The sequence below is a fragment of the Streptopelia decaocto genome (assembly GCF_964273445.1).
Source record: "Streptopelia decaocto genome assembly, chromosome: 2".
NCBI lineage: Eukaryota > Metazoa > Chordata > Aves > Columbiformes > Columbidae > Streptopelia > Streptopelia decaocto.
Window position 1 is genome coordinate 109,275,782 of NC_138655.1, and position 12,624 is coordinate 109,288,405.

Here is a 12,624-nt window from a genome sequence, read left to right on the forward strand (position 1 = left end):
GGGATGGATATGGAAAAATGGATTATGATAAAATAAAGTGTGCCACTGTAGCCACAATTAACTCTAAGCTGAAGCATGCAGGTTACAAGAAACTTCAAGACCTTTACAAGATGCTGCACCTCTGTAGGAAGGATAGAGGCAAAATGCTGTGAACAAAAATAAAAAGAATCCACTAGGAATAAGTTAATTGTATAAAATGCACCAAAGGGTTGTTGTTTGTTGTTTTTTTTTTTAAGAAAAAAAAAAAAAAAGACCCAGACACAGCATATACCTGTGAATCACCTATATACTCTTCACATTAGGAACTTTTTCTAGTAAATACCAAAGCTTTCCTCTCTTTTTCAAACATGTTAGGTATTATCACACAACCACTATGTAGATGCAAAGAAAGATGATGCATCAAGTGACAGAGAATTAATAGAAAGGAGACCAAGCTAAAAAAACACAAGCAGCAAATTCATTGGTCAAGGAACACTCAACACATTTATCTCATAGGAAAAGAAAATCCAAGGTGCAAAATAGCTCTCTGGTCATAGGCATCTATTTGTAACAGATGGTCTATTGAAGTACAATGCCAGAGAAAGATTTCATAGGCTTCAGTAAAGCCTCAAGTTAATACTACACATGCATAGATGTACAGAAACCCATAAAACATCCCTTGGTCTTCAATGGGAAACAGTATACTAACAATGTCTCCTACACTCACTATTAGTTCTAATGAACACATCTACATCGAGCGTGTTTCCTCCATAAAACACCTATTTAATCCCTAAACAACCAGAATATACCAGTGCAGTGCTCTAGTAAAAGAGCACTTTCACTTCCCACCAACCACTGCTTTCCAGTCCCTAGAGAGGAAAATAAAAATACACAGTGTCAGCCTACGGCAGAAGAACTATATTTGTGCAACGTTTTCTTGTAGCTAATGGTGTGAAAAATAAATTTGGAAAAGAGGTGTGTTAACATGTTAATAAGACATATTTTGTTTAAACTGTCTTTGGAGTACTAAAGGCAGTCCTCCCCAAGTCAAATATTACAGCCATTTGCCATGCCTGCTACCATCACACACAGTAATATGTACATACCCTCATACCAAACACATAAAAGCCATAAGGACCTATAGAAACATGCAATATTTAGCTCCATGCTTATATAAATACGCTGTAAACACAGGCCCTTTTAAAATGTTATTTGAGAGTTCTATGACAGAATACAAATGAGATTAATATAGGGATGTCAGCAACCCATGACGTAGCAGCCTGAAGTGAGGTGTCAAAATGTCCACCAAGAAACAATTTTATTCAGTAAATCTAACACTCAAACAAAGTTGTTACTCGACAGAATGACAATGTCAAATTACACGGATGTATATAAATCAGTCAAATTCCGTGCACCTAGAGATCCTTAATAAATGACTGCAGGGTAGAGGGAGGAGGTAAAGTCAAAGAAAAAGGCGTATGTGATGGAAGAAAGGCGTAAGGAAGCATGCGTCCATTTTACAGCAATTAATACATTACTGCATTTTATACATTGCTTACAAAGATTACACTTGAAATGCATGGGCAATCACTGAATAAATCCATAAAAGTAAAAATTGAACTCCAGTCATCTAGTTTTTATAAGATCCCACATGTTGCTGGAGTCTGGACATCAAATGTGCAACCAACGTGAAAAGTTAATTCTAGTCTCTTGAGTAGTTTGCATAAAAGCATTCATCCATGGACCATTAGATAAAGTTGCTGTAAATAAGTTTTGCCTGTCTTATTTATGAGTGAAAACTAAGTAATTTCTCCTGCACATGCATATACAAAAAATATATACTTTCAAAAGTCAGTGCACCGAAGCATTCTGCCAGGCTTCAAAAAAGTAAATAAAATGAAAACTTCAAATATTTAGGCACGATGATGTACCCATTTCACGCTCTCTTGACAGGTATCTCTTATGTATAGTAAAAGTAAAACTAAAAGGTGAATTGAAATAGGGTGGGGGGACCTTACCGTACACAAAACAAAATGAAAAATGTGATGTGCAAAAATGCAAGTTTTCTCTACTGCTCCAGACTCTACCTCATATATTAAATGCATTTGACGATCGCTTATTCAGAGTATCAGAGTTAAATTATTCTAAAGGTATTTTTTCTATCAGGAACAGCTTTTATGCAGTCTGAACTTCTAAAGTAAACACAAGCCGGTGTTAATAAAAAGCAAATCAATAATTTTTGTTAAATTTTAATAATCCTGAAAACCTACAAATAAAACCATCAGCAGCCTGAGTTGAGATGACAGTTAGCTGCGTTTCTATGACAACCTAGAAGAATAGTACAAGTCCTGACTTGCAGTAAAGCTAAGATATAAACAGAGTGACATTTACCCCATACAAGAAAACTCACAGCTTTCCTTTTATAAGAGGGGGGAAAGAAAAAAATAAAAAAATCAATTTCTCAACTAACATGGATTTTTTACTAAGTGTATGGCACTTTTAATTAAAGAGAAGTCCTTTAAGCCATCCTAGAGGATTCTAAACATTTGAAAGTAAATTTTATAGCACTGCTTCTTGTACTGCCGCTTAACACTTCTTCTGTATTTTCTGCCGTAAAAAAAAAAAAGAGCAAAACAAGCCCAACAACACTGAATTTTGAAATTCTTGTCAAATATACTAAGAGAAAAATGAAATATATACTGCACAAAATGTGTAAAACACTCTACACACGGCAGCCTTAAGTTCTGGAAGGGATGGAGACCCACAGAGCTGACAGGAGGAAGCTACCTCTGTGGTGTTGTAAAATAATGACCATTTTTCAACCACTGGAATGCTAATTTGAAACTCATATTCCATTTAGTTTTCTTCTTGCCTTTTACTGCTGAAGCTAGCAGTCAAATCGCTGAAAATATGCTGTAAAGAACCTGTAAAGAACAAGTATCCATAGACATTTCCCATTAAAAGCACATTTCCAATTGAATGAAATACTCTAAACTAACCAGTAAGACTAGTATGAATCCCTTCCTTCTAAGAGCTCTTCCATTTGTCACTGCTGAATTCCTGAACTGAAAACAAATTCCTCTTTCCACACCTAACACCTAGTAGGTCTGAAACTTGCTACCACCTTCTGCTGGAACAGATTTACAAAACAGAGGAGAGCTGCAAACGTGCAGTTAACTCTCAAAAGGCCAGTGCCACTGCAAGGGATGCTCATCTGCCTTTCCAAATGCAGGGTCACTATCTTCAGATATTCTGCCCCACCTTCCACAGCTTTGCTTACAGGAACAACTGTAGTGGAATTGCGAGTAGAAAAAAAAAAAATACCTGAAATTGGTCCTTGTGAAGAAAATTTCCAGAAGGAACCTGTGGGCAGTTCCTGGAGTGATTCCATTAGCCCACATTTGCTCCTGCAGCCGAGGATCTGCCCACAGGACAGTCTGTCACATGAACTACATGCTCTGCTGATTGCGGATACTCTAATTATATTACGGGCACTGACAGCAAAGTGTCATCCTTCCCGCACAATTTGCCCTCAAAGTTTTTCAAAGCCTTTATAGAAATAAACGGTGCATACATTATAAGGCAAGTGCCCTTCCTCTTTGCTGCACATCTCCTGCCCACTTCCAGCTAGAATTCCAATTACTATAGGTGGCCATTCCAGCCCTGTTTACGCCTACAAGTTTTAACCCAGCAAAGCATTTCAACAGAAAGATACTTGAGGTCCATCACTTAAGCAATTTCAAAGCAATTTCACATCCTACAAACAAAGAAACAAACCCCCGCACAGTTCATTTTCTTTTTTTTTTCCATGCTTTCTTTCAAGTTCACTTCCATTTCAGAGATTCTAAGCAAAATGTTAAATTATCTCATACCCTCATAAGTTAAATGCCATTAGAAGTGCTCTTCCTCTGTGTATCTGAATAGCTAGTGTTCACTAAAAAAAAACAACCAAAAATGGGAAAGAAAAACCCACTCTTTTGCAAAGTACAAACCCAACATTACTACACAAAGTGAGAAGAGGCTACTTAGCAATTTGTGAGAGTAACTTTTCTTGACACTTAATACAGACTACTAAGAAACCAGCATTTTTATTTATTTAAACAGTAATCGTTATCTTGCAGAAGGAAAAAAAAATAACCTAGTTATAGTTCACCGTTGCTCAGCTAGAAAAACAAGCAGTTTCTTCAGCCTGGTCTGGAGGGCAAGATGCAGGCAATTCTTCACTGCGGCTCTGCAGGGCTGAGTCTACTGACTGGGCTACTCTTGGTTTCGGGATGCCAATGGAAAAGGAAACAAGTGACCTTCCCTGCCACAAGAGTACGTGGCTTAGGAAGTGGTACACACCAAGTGATGAAGGAAGGGAAACATCGACCTGCTTTTCTATCTCCAGCTTCTCTCCTAAACATTTTATACCCAGCATGAGCGACTCCTTCTCACACACTCTGCTAGAAATCATTATTTCAACAGCAGTAACCCAGGGGTGAAAGGGCACCGAGCCATGGGAAACAAACAACAACAACAACAAAAAAGGTGCATGGTACTAGGGTCCTACAAGTGGCTCAGCATAGAGAGGTGCAGCTTTCACCGGGGAACAAGGCATGGACCACGCGACTGCTGTCCTGCTTTGCTGAGGGCAGAGAAAGACAGTGGGCAGGTAGGGAGCACAGAGCAGCAGGCTGGCTACTAGTCACCCACACATGCTTTTGTATTGCAGACTTCAGTGGGAAAACTACATTATCTGAAGGTTTTTCTCTCTATCGCACTTACTGAAGCCAACCTAAAATACTGCTGCATTTCCTGGGGTTCATGGCTTTACACATAGAGGTTGAAGTGGGTGGCTTCTCTTCAAAACACCAGTCAATCCCACCTATAATCCAACTATCCAAAGCCAACAGGTAAATTGTTCTAGCTCCCAGTGTAACACCTCCACTTTTTAAGACTGCAAAGTCCTGAACCCTCACCAGCAAGAGGAAATATAACCCTGCCCATCCCAAATCTCCCCCCTTCCAAATCTGGTGTGCTTTGTCCCCTAGCAACCCTCAGATGAAGCTTTGCTGAACACCCGAACCCCCTCAAACACTTCACCAAACCTTCCCAGTCTGGACTCCCATCCCAATTTCAGCATCTTTCAGTGTGCCTGCCAGGACCCTAATTTCTGGAAACTCTCCAAAGAGTAGAAAACATGAAACAGCTGTTTCAAAATCCAGCACAAACTGCTCAGCACATAAACTAACTTTGGATCTAAGGAAGTGTGCGACTCCCATCCCACCAGCACACCCACACCGCCTCACCAACATGCAGGGGAGCTGACAAGGGGGAAGACCATTAAGCAAGATCATTTGGAAATGCAGATAATTACTGTCCTGCATTTCTGTGTCCTCTTTCCATGCCTTAACAGCATAGATGTTCTTCAAATACATCGAAGGAAAAAGCAATTTTATTTTACTAAGTCAGGGTTTGGATATGCAAGTGAATACACTGTTCATCTGCAATACACAGGATGATGGCAGGTGAATTAAAAAATTAAACAAAAATCTGCTACAAGTGAAAACATCACATGGGAGGAACACACGACATAACACATAACAGTTTTAGAAGAAATTAAAAGGCAAGTTGTAACAAATTGCTAATGTCTGATGACGAATTTAAGGACATAACATCATATTGTCACAAGACAGTTTGGAGATCCCTTCAACTTCCATCACAGATCATGTTTTAGAGGGCCTGTATTATTCAGTAATAACACCGAACAGGCTGGTTTTGGGTTTTTTGTTTGTTTGGTGGGTTTTTTGTTGTTTTGTTGTTGATGTTTTTGCAGTTTTTGGGGCATTTGTTTCTTTGGGGTTTTTTTGAGAACACAAAAATGAAGGAAAACTCCTAGTCTTTACCTACTAAATGTCTTATCGTGCTCATAATTTAAAGTACGATATCATCTTGGTTATACTGTGATGGGGTAAATCAGCCTTCTTCCTTGTTACATTCCCATTTAGCAGTCACAAAACAGCCAGCCGTCATAAATCCTACCCTCACCTTACACCTACTTGCATCAGTTTATCAGTTGTACTTTAAAAACAAGAGGTAAAAGCTTTGAACCAAACACATAAAATTGGAATTGGGGTGACATCTATTAGACATAAAAAGAGATCCTATAATAGCTCTGGGCATTTGTCCACTTCCCTCTACCGTAAAAACAAACTTTGTTTCCTTACAGTGACTTTGAGTAACCTGGCCTGCTATTAACACATGCTGCATTGAGCATGTATGCCAGCAGACCGTACTCTTCCTCAGCACCACTGGGAAAGCTCATCTTACTTGAAGATGACCAGTTCCGGTCAGAAGTGGTGGGAGGAGGGAGGTTTGCCTTTTAGAAGTCAGATTTCTTCCATTGTAACATCTGACTTCTTCAGTGTTTGCCTCTGACACTGTCATTTTTGAAGGAAACTGACCATAAGACGACCTATTGCCCACCTTTCTGATATGGGAGTCAGAAAAATCCTAGTCCAACTCAGCTTTCTTCTCACAACAACTGGAACCAAAACACTGGCTTGAAAATTAATTTACAGAATCATTACTTTTGACTAATATAGCCGGAAATTCACAACACAAAGATTTACCAAAATTTATGTTTTCATTGTTGCAAACACGGTAGTGGATTGTTACTTTGTATAATCAAAAAACACATGAAGTGCGATTTTAAAGCCCAGGCAGTTCTTAAAAAGAACTCAAAGAACCTCAGAGTCATGTAGTAAAGATCTTCAAGTAGATTTGGCCGTATTTTCTTTTTAGAAAAGATTCCTGTGGTTTAAAATGATGCAAACACCACACCTTCCCATGTTTAGGTCTTACCCTGCCTTATTTTCAAATAAAAACAAAGCCACAAGCAAAAGAGAAGAAAGCACTCCGTCCTCCACTGTTTTGGCAGATACATCCACTTGTGCTGAAGAAACAAGTGACACAGAGCAAACAAGGAGAATTATAGTAGAAGAATACAAAACTATTGCAAAGTGCAGCTTCACCATGACCGCTTCTCCATCCCTAGGACAGGGTTTCCAGACTTGTGTTACCATCTCAACGATAAAGGGACCACCTATGCTATTTTCAGGATTAGGATCGTGACACAATTTCTCTCAATGCAGTCAAATCCCTATCACTAAAGGGATGCCAAGAAAAACTCAGAATAAGGCCTTTAACTTTCAAAAGCCCATTTTGCTAGATGGCATACAAACAGGAACAGAATTTCATTGCAAGTTATTTTATTTACCTTGCCGAACTTAAATACTGAGCACTTTACCAGACCTCTGGAGGCTAAAAACTTACCAAGAGAACATCAACCTTTCTTTCTCCATTACTTTCATATTGAAAATATTGTTTTCACAAGAAAATTTTAACAAAGCAGAAAAAGTAAATTACTGTGTTTAAGAATAAGAATAGCAAAGAACCTTTCCCTTAGATGTCAGTGGTTCAAAAGCAGGAAAAGCAACAGTGAATGAAAGCCAAATAATTTCCTATAAAAAGAGTGCCATATTATAAAATTACTGATGTCTAGTGACAATCTGGTAGTAACTTCAACAAAGATGCAAATTAGTGAAGTTGGGATGGACGACATATCATTATCTTTGTAAAAGACCTAATATAGTTTGGAATAAACATTACAGCCACTTGGAATAAATACTAAAAACCTACTCAAGCTTCCAACCTGTATGAGAACTATTTTCTATTCTGCAACTATTGCCACACAGGACAACAAAAGGCATGGAGACTGAAATTTCTAAACCATGAAAACACATTTGTGACTTAACGCTGCTGAAATATTTCTCTCTAATTCTATAGTGAAAATACAGTAATGTTAGCTCAGTGAAGGAAGTGAAGTGAATAACCTCCCATCCAGGTCCTTTATGGTTCCTCAGATGGCAAATTGCCAATACTTTTCCAGTATCTGGCTGTAAAATTGGCAAATATGGATTAGGATGGTAAAATTTCACATGGGAGCTTTGTGTTCTCCCCATTCATTTTCTGCAGGGATTTATTTAATCCCTTCACCTCTTTGAGAAAATGCAGATATACACCAGGAGCAAGGAATTAAGATGATACGGCTGCCTGTGAATATGTATCAAAATGGGCTGCATTCACAGTATGAAATGACACACAGATGAAAGGCAAAGCGGAGAGCATTTTATTTCTTCATGAAACTTGTGGTATAGAGAATGTCACACTGTTTTTGCAGAACAGCAATTGAAGATTCACTCCTATCGGTTTGAAGGAGCTGGGCACCAGCCAAGTTATGAAGCATAAGTAACACACAGGTGACATACTGTACATGAGCAATCATCATAAATGGCACGTAAAAAAAAAAACCAAAAAAAACCGTAGTAAAAAGTCCATACAGTACAATTCGGTTTCACTTCATAGAATCATTTCAGTTGGAAGAGACCCTCAGGATCACCGAGTCCAACCATAACCTAACCTAAATCTAGCACCAAACCATGTCCCTAAGAACCTTGTCTAAAAGCCTTTTTAAACACCTCCAGGAATAGTGACTCCACCACTTCCCTGGGCAGCCTGTTCCAATGCCTGACAACACTTTCCGTGAAGATTTTTTTCCTAATTAATATCCAATCTGAACTTTCCCTGCTACATCTTGAGGCCATTTCCTCTTGTCCTGTCACTTGCTACTTGGGAGAAGAGACCAACACCCTCCATGCTACAACCTCCTGTCAGGTAGTTGTAGACAGTGATCAGGTCTCCCCTCAGCCTCCTTTTCTCCAAGCTAAACAACCTCGGTTCCCTCAGCCACTCTGCGTAAGACTTGTGCTCCAGGTCCCTCACCAGCCTCATCACCCTCCTCTGAACTCTCTCCAGCACCTCAATGTCCTTCTTATGATGAGGGGCCAAAAACTGAACACAGAATTCAAGGTGGGGCATCAGCAGTGCTGAGTACAGTGGCACAACCACTTCTCTAGTCCTGCTGACCTGATACAAGCCACGATGCTGGTGGCATTTCTGGTCACCTGGGCACACTGCTGGCTCATGTTCAGCTGACTGTCAATCAGCACCCCCAGATCCCTCTCTGCCAGGCAGCTCTACAGCCACTCTTCCCCGAGCTTTATTTTATTTCACTCGTTTTGTGCATGGCAAAGAACATCGCAAAACTTTCAAATCCACTTCAGCAATCAGAAGCACAGGATCAGGTCATCCATAGCAAGTACACCACACAGAGTCACCACAGGATGGGCCATTTCATCTTCAGTGTCCAAATCCAATTCCAACAGTGAAAGATCCAACCAGTTCAAACATCAATGAAACTATGCATTTCTACTTGTACTTTCCTTTTGCTGAGTAAGGAACTCGGGTAAACATTTGTTTCCCTCACAAACACTACTCCAGCAGCCCGGTTGCCAGTGTGTGATGTACTGCATATGAAAACCCTACAGAGCAGTTTTGGGAACAGCAGTTTTTAAAGTTCACCTGCTCACCACACTGTGCGAACTAAATGGTAAATAGCTGCATTTCCCCATTACGTTCCTTTTTTTCAGGCCAAGAGCTTTATTCCACCCATATGAATGCATTTAGTATTTCGTAAAAGCCGCATCTGCATACTCCGTTAACACAGTAGCTTCGCAATTGCATTTAATTTATGTAATACTAACATGCACAGCAGCGCTTTTACTTTTTATGTATTCCACAACACACAGATAGAACAGGCGCTTCTGGTTAATATTAATAGCTCATTAAATGAGGTATCTAATTTTCACTCAAAACCAGAAGATATTAAAAGAATATAGCAATAATCAATTTTTCCTGCAAGTCAATCCTCTAACGATGTATATTATAATGTTAGTTACTAGTCACTGCAAACTTGTTTTTCAAATTAATGTATGAAAAGATTCCATTTAAACTTCAATAAATAATTTACTATGCTCACCCTACTGACTCAAATTGATAAATTATTTGCATGATACATTTCTCATTAATAAGGAGGTGAATTTTCTATTTGGAATTTATATATCTTTTCCTTCCATTTTCCCCATTTAAAAGGCCAATTTCACTTAAAGCCAGAAAGGGGGAAGTAACCTCTCTTCAGACTGCTCAGGTGTGTGAAACAGAACATGCTTTTTGAGCATTTTTCTCCCATTTTTAAAACAACTGGAAGAGAAAAATAGCAACCTAGCGTAGAGCTATTCAATAATAAGGAAAAAAAGGCATGATGAAAAGAAGTACTTTGCCAAAGGTCAGACAGGAGACAAAAAAAATTAAGTTGGACTGAGGTACAGTAGCCAAATCTACTTTTCAACCATCCATTTTTGTTTGCAATGGTGATGCCTCCTCAAAAGCTACTAGCCACAGAAGAGCACACCTCTTCCAGCCCAATGCTCTACACTCCCTGGTAAAAGAACATTTTGATGGAAACAGGGTACGACAAGGAGCCTTTTTTACTAGATGCTTTATTTACTTGAAATTATTGAATTGCTTTGACCTAATCCAGACCCAGCCTACAGGACTAAGATCTGGAAAGGAAAACAAAACATCAAGGCTTTTTAGTTGCCTCTTTTTATGGCTTACATGTTTCCTAACTGTGTTCCTGCTCTGATCAGTTTTCAAAACCTTAAAGAACAAAACCACTACCAATTGCTGCTGTAAAAGTGTATCAATGAGGGATATTTCTAAACTACCATAAACTGTCTGAGCACTGAGTTCATCAAGAATTTCTACAATACTTGCCTCTCTACAAACTCTGACTTTGTTTATATAGTGTTTGAATAACTAAAAGAACAAACTAAATGAACAAACGTATTCCTTTCACAGGGCACCAGTAATCAAAGATCAGAATACAGGACAAAAAAAAATTAAGACCAGGAGATGTAAAAATGGAAGTGCTAGAATGGAAACATACAGAACACTGAAGAATAGCACACACAAGTACCTAGTAAAAAAAACCAGCAGTGCATATATTACTGAAACTTCTTAAAAAAAAATTACTTTTAATAAATTTTTGCAGAAAATTAACATCTGCATCCATCCGCCTTTTTTGTTTGTTGGTTTCTTTTAACAGGCCAACAAAAAGTTTATCCTGAACTGCAGCACCTACCAAAATAAATAAGTAAATAAATAAATGAAAAATCACTGAAACTCCTTACATAATTACAAGATCATTTCATGGGACATAGTACTCATTGCATGATTTCTGTGACACTTATTCTTGAAAAGGTGTTCCCTGTGAAGAAGATCCATACTAGACCAGAACAATCTGCTCATGTCCCCCCAGTAGATTAGAAAGGAACAGAAAACTTTAACAACCAACCAATTAAATTCCAGGATGATAGCTTTGATTCCCTCATCAAGTAGGAAGGTTCTGGATTTTTACGCATTATATTTTCAGTACCTCACACTCACATATGGGGTTTCAAACCATCTCCTTACTTCTCAGAGGTAGGAAACTATTGCTCCATTTTGTAAGGGGAGGAAGGCAGGGAGACACACAGGTAAGGAAGAGGCAGAGCATAATTAACCTGTACATGACACCCGAGGTTGAGACAGAAGCTGTAGGTCCTGGGACCCCAAGGCATGGTTCCAAACACATGTGCAAGTTACCTGAAATAACTGTTACTAATTTATGCAGACCAGCAATTTTCCAGGCTCCAATATGAGCTTTTATCAATACAAATCAAGTCTCAATGGGATTGTTTTGTGCATTACCTATAGGGTGAAAACAAAAATAACATTCACCTGACCTCACAAGATTTCACAGTGTAATATAATGAATGGTGACTCTGCTGGGCTGTGCAACTACACCACACTGTAAATATACACACTCTATAACAATACAGTGCAGAGCAGCATTAAGGTTCAGGGAGACTCAAGTTGGCTCTTTAATAAGCTTTCTTTTGAATTAAGAGATACCAAACCAGTTCCTCTCTTCATACAACGCAAGTGATTCATGGGTGCATTTCTAGATACGCACTGTTGTGTGCGCTACTGTACTCTTAATTATTCCTTCTTTTAAAGAAGATCACTTGTTTTAAACTAAAATAAACATGTTCAAGTTGCTCCACAACAGTCCACTATGTAATATATCAGGATTCACTCATTAAAAGCAAAACTTTCAAAGACAAAATGACAAGCTGAGCAGCAGCACCAACTCAAATGCAAGAAAAATACCATTGTGCATCTCACCTTGCCACCACATTGCACTGCTACTGAAGAAAGCTTCACTGTTTACTTACACATTTATTAGCACCATCTTTTGCTAAGTATCTACCTGACAGAAAACAGCTCAACTAAGTAAGATTTTACAGAAACTGACACATCACAAGGAAGAAAATTATTTTTAAAACAGAAATTCAGATTCAGGTTGTACATAATTTATGCAGACTTTTTTCCTCCACAGTTAACAAACAGTCAAAAATCAGATTACTTTGCTGTCTATTTTTAAGATCTCATCAAATGCGACAGTCCAAACCTGTAGCTCCAGGTGCTGTAGAATAAAACTAAATAAGCCAATGAAACCTGCTGAGGCTCAGCCCCAAATGTACTGTATTTGATGATTAGACAGGCTTGGGAGAAGTAATGCAAATCTACTCCACAGGCACAATTGAGAGGAAAAAAAAAAAGAGGAATGATACTATAAAACTTGCTGCATAAAACAGG

At 38.7% G+C, this 12,624-nt stretch overlaps 1 protein-coding gene across 1 annotated transcript in view; it reads right to left on the bottom strand.

The window, feature by feature from the left end:
- Window positions 1–12,624, bottom strand: part of VPS41 (VPS41 subunit of HOPS complex) — a 105,656-nt gene that overhangs the window by 86,652 nt on the left and 6,380 nt on the right. The gene's annotated exons all lie outside the window — the stretch shown is intronic.